Genomic DNA, 11085 nt, shown 5'->3' with positions numbered 1-11085 from the left:
TATCATTTATTTGAATTTATTATAAAATAAAATATAAAAACACAAATTTTTATATTTTTATTTTTTATATTTTATTTTTAATATCTTGTATGTTCTCATCACTAAATATAGCCTATGAAAATGACACATTTAATTGTGTTAATAAGAAAGTGCTTTGAAATAGAAAAGATAATTATAAGAGACAAAGATGATAGATAAATTAAGTAATAATGTTGTCTCTGTCTTTGTTTCGTTGTTTCCATTAATTTCGCAAATATAACTTTAATTCCAAAACATAATATTTTATTTACTTTTTATTCATTAGTATGTCTTTTCTTCAAGTAAAGTTTTATTCTTTACATTTTGAATTACCTCTCTTTATCGCTTTATATATTCTGAAATTATTATCGAATGACATACTAAAAAAAAATGTCACCACTTAACAATTATTATCATATTTTTGGATTGATAGAAAAATACTAAAAAACTTATGATGATAGATACTTTTACTATTATTGTACCAATCTTTTTTTTTCTTCTAAATAGATTATATATTGTTGAGACATGGTAAAAAGTTTTTTACTACTACAAAAATTTCAGAAAAGAATAAAGGGAGAAAACACAAAATTAAAAGCATCATATCCAACTTAAAAAATTTAAAAAAAAAGTAGAATACTAAATAATATGAACAATGGATATATCAGATATTCAATTCAATATATATACAGATGATTATATTAATTCTTAATTGGATGGTTATTTCTTTTAATTTAATTAACTTATATATAGTTAATAATAGCTAAATGTTCAATTTATTATATATGTAGATGGTTGTTCAATTCAATAGATATGCAGATAATTATGTTGATTCTTTATTGGATGGTTATTTCTTTTGATTCAGTTTACTCATACACAGTTATTAATGGCTAAATGTTCAATTCACTACTAGATATACAGATGGTTATTCTAATGTTAGGATTTAGAAGGTAAAATGAGAGTAAAGTATTTTTTTACTTATTAGGTCAATTTTAAAGTATATTATATATATTGTTCACAAAAATTATTATCTATCTAACAAAACCAAATTTTAAAATGTCTAATTAATAAATCTCTCATCTTATAAACTTTTCATTTCACTTTATTTATTTTCAATATAAAATTTTAATATAAAACTAATTCATTATACTCCTCACACTTACTACTTTTAACATATATATCTTGAAATAATAATGAGATGGAGCCTTGAATTTCGGACTCAAGTCTTATTTAAGAAATAGACAAATCCTAATATCATAGTATTAGTAATTCCACCACCATGACATACTTGAATTAGATACCCACATTAAAAAACGAATCTCCTACTAAACAATTAAACTCATAAGAGTTAGGACAACTTTTCATCAATGCATGTGAACCATTCAAAAACATGGTTGGCCACATGCTCATACCCCCTTTGCCATAATTAAATGTCCTAAACCAAAGTTTTCATAGCATGCAATATTCAAGTTTAAAAAGAAGAAGCCATCGTGGAAGATTTCATCATCCTTGTCCCCCATTGTCACATGTACCTATATATATGTATAAACACATTATTATTTTTTAATTATATATTATATATAATAATATAAGTTCCATACTTACTTTCTCTCATAGACGCGGGTGATCATAATTCAGAGTACTGAAATATACACCGACTTTAATTTCATCCCTTTTTTGTGTATTAAATTTAATGTCCTTATATATGTGTTCTTTTGTTTTTCTCAAGGAGGAGTAGAAAAATTATGAAAGCCAAAACATGGGGTCTCCGTCTCAACTTGTTTTTATATATATTTTTGTCATCATTCAAGCAAATAAATTAACGAGATCCATGGTCCTTTTTCTGTTCCAGTTATAAATGATATTTCATATTTGTATAACATACAAAAGTATATTGTTTATTAATCTAATTTAGTATCATTCTAAAAATACAAGATAATTTTGACAATTATATTTTGAATATATATATATATATATCAAAGTTGTAAATAAAATAACTTACATTATTAAATAGACAAATGAAATAAAAAATTAAAAATATTTTGAATAAAAATTGCTTGAACTTTAATTTAAATATATGTTAATGTCAGAATTTATTATATATATCTAGATATATCAATTATAATTTTAACTGAAAGTAATTATAATCATAATTGATTAAAGAACAAAATAAACAAAAAAATACATTTAATTCTAACTAAACAAAACAACTTAAATTATAATAATAAAAAAATTATTATAATCTGAATTTTTTTTAAAATTAACATTAAAATTTCATGGTAATGATAGGAAATGCAATAAATTGGTGTTGAAAGATCATTTTCACCTTTTTGTACTTAACCTAGATAGTAGTGCATGTGTGGGAATCTTATTGGTTTTGATTTTCACTTAAAAACAAAGAATTCAGTGCCAATAGTTTTCCACCAGATTTGCATCCAAAGTCTTTGTATGCTTCTAGATGGGAATAAATAAATGCATTAAAAAATGAAGTGAGAAAATATAAGCTTGTATTATTATGCACCTTAGTGCTTTAATTTCCTTCCTCTTCTTTTTTTTTTTCTTAAAAAAAAAGGATGGTTCCAATGCAAATGGCATCAGAATATGCTGTGATAGAAAGTGTGAACACACAAAAGCTTTATAAATTGATATAAAATATTATTTACCTTTGTAAGAATTTTTAAACCATTTGGTTAAAAAATTCCTTCCATAGCCATAGGGTATATCACAAAAAGATATTGTCATTGCTTTAGAATTTCATTTGATGCCCACCAAATTAAATTTCTATATCTCCATTCATTTCATTTTACCTTTTTAATGTTGAGAATTATTCTTTCCATTTGAATACACACAATTCAGATGATAGAAGAATATAAAGGCTTAACTGAAGAGAGAAAAAAGGTCTGAGGATACTAACCAAAATAAAATGATATGCATGGATAAGAACTAAAGATAACTTAGAAAATTTATTTAATTTTTGGTGCCAAAACAAAAAATAATAAAACAATTGAAGTTGCATATAGGAATTTATTCTTTATTTTTATTATAAACTGAAATTGTAGATAATTCCAAAGAACCAAGCAACAGATCACAATATTCTCTTGAAAAGTTTCGAATAATAATAATGGTCGCAAATTTGTTTTCAACCCTCCATTGGAAATCTTGTCATATACTTTATATTTAGAAGAAATATATGCCAATTCAGAAATATGATCACTATATGGGTCCCTTCTTTAATTCTTCACATACATATTTTTAAGCTTCTAGCTATACAACTTTATTGTTGATGTTCATATATAGAAGTGAAAAAGAACAACCGAAACATTATTTGATGAGGCTTCTTCTTTAATCTCCAAATCACTATTTCTTTTTCATCAATTGCACCCCCACTCTAAAAGCTATCTACTTTTTTACTTCATTTACCTAGCAAGTTGAATTATTTAAATTTCTTTCTGCTCGATAATTATACATGAATAAATAATCAAATTGACTTTTATGTCTCCTAGCTTCTCCCTACACAAATCTACTACTTGTTATATATAAAAGCATGGGAGGCTCTTTGACATGAAAATCATGACTTGTTATAAAAGTTTAGCTCATATACAAGAGGACGGTGAGTAGGATAAACTATTATTGTACTTTTTAATATTTAGCCTAAATTTTAATTTCATCTTTAATATTTATATGTCTTATTTTTTTTCAAAAAAATTATTTTATCATATTTTAGTTTTTTAGTCAAAGTTAATTTTTTTTATTATTCAATCACTTTTATTCTCAAATTACTACAATAATTACTATGACTATTATAATTATGATTTTATTTTACTATTGTCTACTAAAAAAAATCATAATGAAAAATGATAATTTTAAAAAAGAATAATAATTTTGACAAAAAATTAAAATATATAGGATAGATGAAATAAAATATTTAAAATATATAAATATTTTAAATATTAAAAATAAAATTAAGATTTAATTTAAATATTAGAGATTAAAATAATATTTTATTCCTTAATTAAAGGTTAAATATCAACATAAAATAATGTGATCCTATACTTATAATCATATTTTAACCTCAAAACTCAAAAGGAGGATATATATTATGTGTGATTATATTAGATGTAAAAATACTTGCGTGTTTTTATTTAATGTAAAATGTTAAGAAGTCAATATTTTTTTAATTAATATTAGTTAATATTTGATGAATATTTTATTTTTATATTATTAAAATTAATAGTTTAAATGATATAATTTAAAATTTAGTATTTAAAATTTAGAATATTAATTAAAAATAAATTATCTTTTAATTTAAGTGTCTAATATTTTAAAATTATTTTAATGTTGTTCTGTCATCAGTAATCTGTTAACAGAATTGACACTGGATAAAATTGAGATATTTAAAAATATTAGAGACTTGAATAAAACGATAACATTGAAGACAAAAACAACATTTTTTTTTTCTAAATATGAAATGCCATTTGGTCATTTTTTAAAAGTAATATATCGTTTTATTCCCTAATATTTTCATCATATTTATATTTCTAACGTTTTAAAATTGTCTTAATTATATTCTATCTTCAATTTTGTTAATAGATCATTGAATGACGAACAACATTAGAATAATTTAAAATATTATGAACTTAAATAAAACAATGTAAATATTAAAAATAATTTTAAGATTTATTTTAAATATTAAGATAAAAATAATATTTTACTTAATTTTATTTAATAGAATAATCTTTTATGAAAATGATTCGCTGCAGGAAAAAATATTAAACAATAAGCACTATTCTATCATTTTTTATTGTACCTTTACACACTTACAATTGAAATTATGAGGGGCATAAATAATAATAATAATAATAATAATAATAAGAGCCGTTTTTATTGTGAATTTGAGTAAATGTATATAGAGCCGTGGTGCGGAATTATCCTAATATAATAAGAATTTATTGTTACATTACTCTAATTTGGCCGCCACTCAGTAGTCATATATACCCTAATAACGTGAAAGTCAATTTGAGGCTACTTCCAATCATTTTATTTTTTTTTGAAATTTAAATATAATTAATATTATGTAAAGTTGATAGTTGATAATTGTTAAATAATTTAAAAAATTAAACTAAATTTTTATTTAACAATTCTCAACTATTAACTTTACGTGCAATTAACTGTACTCGATGAGTTTTCACCCCTTTTTTTTCCCACTTTTAGTTGATGAGGTTATCCGGTTTAAGATTTAGACAGTTAGACACATAAACATGCTATCTTCATGCCATATACATCATGTATATATGTGTTCCTTATCGAATATTATTCATTTAAAATTTATCACCAATAGGCATCAAACTCAATGTATGCTTTAATTTTTTTGTCAATGCTGTTTAGAATTGGCCACTTTTTAAAGCTGCATCCCTTAATTAATTACTTTATAGTAGCACTATACTCACAGAATAATGGTTAATTAATGTCAGATCGATCCTGCTCTTGCATGCACTCACTATTTTTGCATTGTGGCAACCTCTTTTAATTTGAATGCTTTGATATTTTACTAATATAACTAATCACCACCGCGACCATACCTACTTTACCATTTCTTTCAATATAATTATCTAAACCTTTTTTATTAATATTACTTTGAGCATTCTGATTTATTGTTCTTGTTTAATTTGTTGCATTCTGATTTAATTTTGAATTGATCGGCAGTACTATTAGAAAAAGAACAAATTGAAAGCAAACGCTGCTTGTATATAACCAATTTCGATTTAAGTGGTAATAATAACTCCATTCCTTACTTTGAATAAGTGCTAATAAAAATCTGAATTCTAATTTATATATGCAGTAATTTAATTTATTGTCAGTAATAAATTTTTAAATAATTTAAATTTATAGTAAATTAATCATCTATCCATTAGACTAAAAGATACCATTTAAAAAAAAAAAACATATTAGGCATTTCAATTTCAAATAAAGACATGCTTTTGTGGCGCTGCTCTTGTCTATTATATTGCAAATTTGTGGGTTGACAACAATCAACAATCTTTAATGGTTACTACTCTTCTTCAAAAGAGGATTAATTAAAAGCAAGAGACTTAAGTTGCGTAAGTTGCCACAAGACTCTATATACAAATATAATTTTTTTTAAGAAAATATCTATATACTACATGGTATGTGACTTAGGCATTTGATTATACCCCTTTATTAAAATCTTTGGCTTTTGCGGGAGAAAAATGAGGCGTTCAAAGACAAACTTAGAGATAGAAAATTTATAAAAGAATCACTTAATTATTGTGTTTAGTTTGTCTTCATTATCCAATAGAAGCGAATATAAGATGTTGGAATCTTGAGAGAACTATATAGACTATATAGAGCCTCAATTTCTCAATTTATTGCATAATTTTGCCATGTTCCTTAAAAATAAACTTATAGTAACATAAAATTAAATAATATTTATTTTAAATAAAAAATAATAAAAGTAGTGCTACCTACATTTTTACAAGTATTAGATAAAATACTTAAAAACGACTATTAATAACTAGAATTTAGTAGGTCAAACTTAATTTAAAAAACCAACTCATAAATAGTGATTTTATTGATTTAACCTCCCACACTTACGACGACAAATCTTATTTTCTTTATAGATTTGGTGCATGCATTTGGACTACCTTCCACTAATATCACAATCCAGTTGAAAGTTTTATATATATATTGTTAATTTAAAATCTCTCTGATTAAAAAAAATGATGTTTTTGGGATTCAGTGTGAGAATGAGGATCAATTTGCTTGTAGAAAAGTTAATCAAGAACGAGAAACTTTTGTCTATATTTGATATAATTTTGGGCTGCCATAATTAAACCGGTCTTAGCTTATATGGTCCGAACTAAAACGACGTCGTAACTAGAAGATGGCGTGCTTACTTTTTCTTTTGTTAGACATCAGTTTTAATCACTTAGCAGCCTTTTGGTATTGAATCATTCCAGCAATTTAATAACTAAAAAGTCATTTTTATTTGTCTTTTAATTTTATGGACTACTTTTAAGTCACGTACGGTACAAGAATGCTTTTGTAGATAACTTCTTTTTTTTTTTCCTTGAGAAAAATAATGACCAGGCCAATATATAATACATACAATTAATTTATTGAATAAGCTAGAGTTAACATTCATAATGTTTATTGTTATTTATTTATTTATTTATTTTGTGTGTTGAGTAGAAGCTTCTTTATTACATAAAAAGAGAATATCAATTAAATTAGATCTCACACGGCCATAGAATCACACACCTACTTTAGGGTTGATATCTTATTTATTGTCTCATATGCAAAATGTCAAGATTTCCTTAGAAAGAGAACAGATTAGGAAACAACAATAAGAATTAGTTAATTATAAGTAAATAAAAATATTTAGAAAAACAATAGTACCTAATCGTCCTAAAACTAATTTCAATATAATTTTGTCCTTTCGTTTTTTATGTAAATCGTAGATTTTGTAGATAATTTACATTTGTTTATAAAACACATGCAAAACAAATGATTTATCATGATACGTACTTACGAGTAAACTGTGGGTTTTATAAGTGTATTGAAAAAATAATAGAAAATGTAAAATATGAGAACATATCACGATTTATTACATGGCCAAAAAGCTAAGAAATAAAATAGAAAAAGAGTAAACGATTTACTGTGTGGGTGTCAATAAATAAAGAGAAATAAAAACGAAAAAACATATATTGATCGTTGATTTTCTTTACATGTAATTTTAAATAAGTGGTAGATAAATATGACCATCTAACTGTAATAATTTACACTTTTTATTGCTTTTTTCTAATACACTCATAAAACTCATGATTTACTTGTATGTACGCATCATGATAAATCGTTGGTTTTGCATGTGTTTTATGAACAAATATTAATCATCTATAAAACTCACTATTTACATAAAAGATAAAAGGATAAAATTGTATTTAAATTGGTTTTAGGACAATCAGATAGTATTCTTTTCTAAATCATTTATACAAGTAAATTATTCATTAATTAACAAATTTATAGTCATTTTTCATAGAAATAATAGAGACTAATACTTTTTAATCAATATTTTAGCCAACATTTTTGGCCAATAAATTATATTTTTATACTATTAAGATTTAGCTTTTAGGATTTATTTAGAAGTTAGTATAATAATATTTTTATTGGCCAAATATTAATCAAAGAATAATAAATTTTGTTAATCATGTAGCATTATTTTTTTTATTTATATTTATTAAACGAGTCTCTCGCTATCTATATAATTATATTATTATTGTCAACTATTGGTGGATAATTTTTCTGTTTATATAATATTTTTGTTTGTATTATTCATTATCATGTTATATTAACATAAACCAGATCAATCACTCATAAAGCCATACAAAATGATTTCATATTTATATTTACAATCAAGTTGGATTCACATTTGTAACTAAAATACAAATAAAACTATAAAAATGCAATGGTTATTTTTGGTATTTTACAAGAAATTTAATATTGAAAATATTTAATTACTATACTACAAAAATATATACAAATATCTGTGAATGCGTTGATGATTAATTTTTATATTATAAGATATTTTTGTAAATTATTAATATCCAATTTTAAATTAGGAAGAATAGTCACATCTATTGGAAAATATTAATTATGACAAGATTGATTAGGATTTATTAGTTTGTTCTAAAATTTTATCTCATGCCTAGAATAATATTTCATTTTATCTATATAAAAAATGTCTATTGTCATCATTCTCCATCTTTTATTATAGTTAATAAATTTTAATTTATATTTTTACTTCCCTTAATTTATTTCCTTCTATTTCTAATAGCATAAACTTCAATGTAGCCTTTTCTTCAATTAACTTAAACTTGTGTAGGTATATTTGTGGGAATTAATTTATATATAGAAAAATACATTATTACTCATGCCAAAACCTTTTGATGTGCATGTATCTTCTCACATGCTTCTCCATGTCACTCTATTATTTTAATGGCATTCATAAGGTAAAAGCTAAGTCATGGAGATTAAAAGCTTAATGCAAACCATGATTTGTTCTTGACCTTTCAATTTATACATGTATATAAGGCACTTGCTCAGTTGCTCTGAGAACTTTGTTCATTGCACGTGAAGATTGCACCATATCTCTGATTCCCTCACTTTTTTTTTTCAAAACAAGTATCTTCATTGCCTTTCCAAGAACTTTGCATAGCAACTTTAACGACCCACAGACTTGTAGGATTTATTACTGTTAAAAGCAACAGATTAATAAATTGAAGTATGGTGTATTATTTTAGTGTATTGTGAATGATACAATGTATAAGAGTATATATAGATGTTAGAAGAATTAAAATAATAAAAATGTAATATCCTACAAAATATACAGTAACTGATTTTTATTGATCCTAATTATGAACATCTTCTCTCAAACTTAAAGGAGAGTTAAAGATATCATCTTGAATTTGGATATTAGAGTCCGAAAAGGAGTAGGATGATGAAATTTCGTGAAAATATTAGCTGTCTGATCTAGAGTCCCAATAGCTATGAGACGAACAACATCAATAAAAAGACGTCGCTGTACAAAGTGACAATCAATCTCAATGTGTTTGGTTCGTTCATGGAAAACATCATTATGAGTAATTTGAATAGCACTGGGATTGTCACAAAAGTATTTGTTGAGGACGACTAAGGAGCACCCAAGTATTCAAGAATCCAACGAATCGAGACAACCTTAGTAGTGGTGTCAGTGAGAGCACGATATTCAACTTCGGTGCTTGATCAAGCAGTAAATGTTTGCTTCTTAGCTCGCCAAAAAATGAGAAAGTCACCAAGAAACAAACAATAACCAATAGTAGAACGACGATCAGTGGGATCATCATCCCAATCAGCATCTAGGTACACTTGAATGGTTAAAAATGAATGGACAGAAAAGTGAAGGCCATGAAATAGAGTGTCTTTGATGTAGCGAGGATGCAAAGAATTGCTGCATAGTGAGTAGTACGAGGAGCTGACAAGAACTGACTACAAACATGAACTAGATAGGCGATGTCTAGTCGTGTGATAGTCAAATAGACGAGACCTCTAACTAACTTTCAATAAAGAGTAGGATTATATATAATAGTGTCATCCACAGGAGTAAACCGAACATTAACTTCACGAGGAGTAGACTCAGTACGACTATCTGTAATTTCGTATCAAGCAAGAAGATCAGAAGCATACTTAACATGAGAGAGATAGATACCGTTACTTGAGAATATAAATTCAAGGCCAAAAAAATAACTGAGAGAACTAAGATCCTACATATCAAAAGTGTGGTGAAGGGATGCTTTAAGATAAGAGATATCATCAACATCATCTCCAGTAATGATCATGTCATCAACATACAAAAGGAGAAGAACAACCCCATGTTCACTTTTATGAATAAAGAGAACATTGTCATGAGGGCTACAAGTAAAACCGAGATTGCATATAGCGGTGCTGAACTTTTCAAACCATTCACGAATAACTTGCTTAAGACCATAAATTAAAGTGCCTTACAAAGGAGACAGACTTTGCTAGAAGGATAAGGATATTCCGGGAGTGGTTTCATTTTCTTATATACCTTCTTTTTCAAATTTTCATTAAGAAATACATTTTTCACATTCATCTGATTGAGAGACCATTTTTTTACTGCAGTAATGGCAAAGAGAGCGCGAATAAATGAGAGACGAGTAACATGAGCAAAAGTATCTTCATAATCAATATCATACTCTTGCGTACATTTTTTAGCAACTAATCGTGCCTTATAACAGTCAATAGAATCATCAGAGTGAGTCTTGATCTTGTATACCTATCTACTACCCACAATTTCTTGATCAGAAGGAGAATCAATTAAGTCTCAAGTGTGTACATTTTCAAGTGTCCGAATTTTTTTTTGCATTACTTGCTACCAATTTGAATTTATGGAGACTTCTTAAAATGACTTAGGTTCATAGTGATGAAGAATTGCAGAAAAATAACGATAATAAAAAAGATAAGGAGATGAATTTTGTATCATAGAAAAACGAGTAG

The sequence above is a fragment of the Arachis duranensis genome, chromosome 3 (genome assembly GCF_000817695.3).
Source record: "Arachis duranensis cultivar V14167 chromosome 3, aradu.V14167.gnm2.J7QH, whole genome shotgun sequence".
Taxonomy (NCBI): domain Eukaryota; kingdom Viridiplantae; phylum Streptophyta; class Magnoliopsida; order Fabales; family Fabaceae; genus Arachis; species Arachis duranensis.
This window is presented reverse-complemented; position numbering follows the sequence as displayed.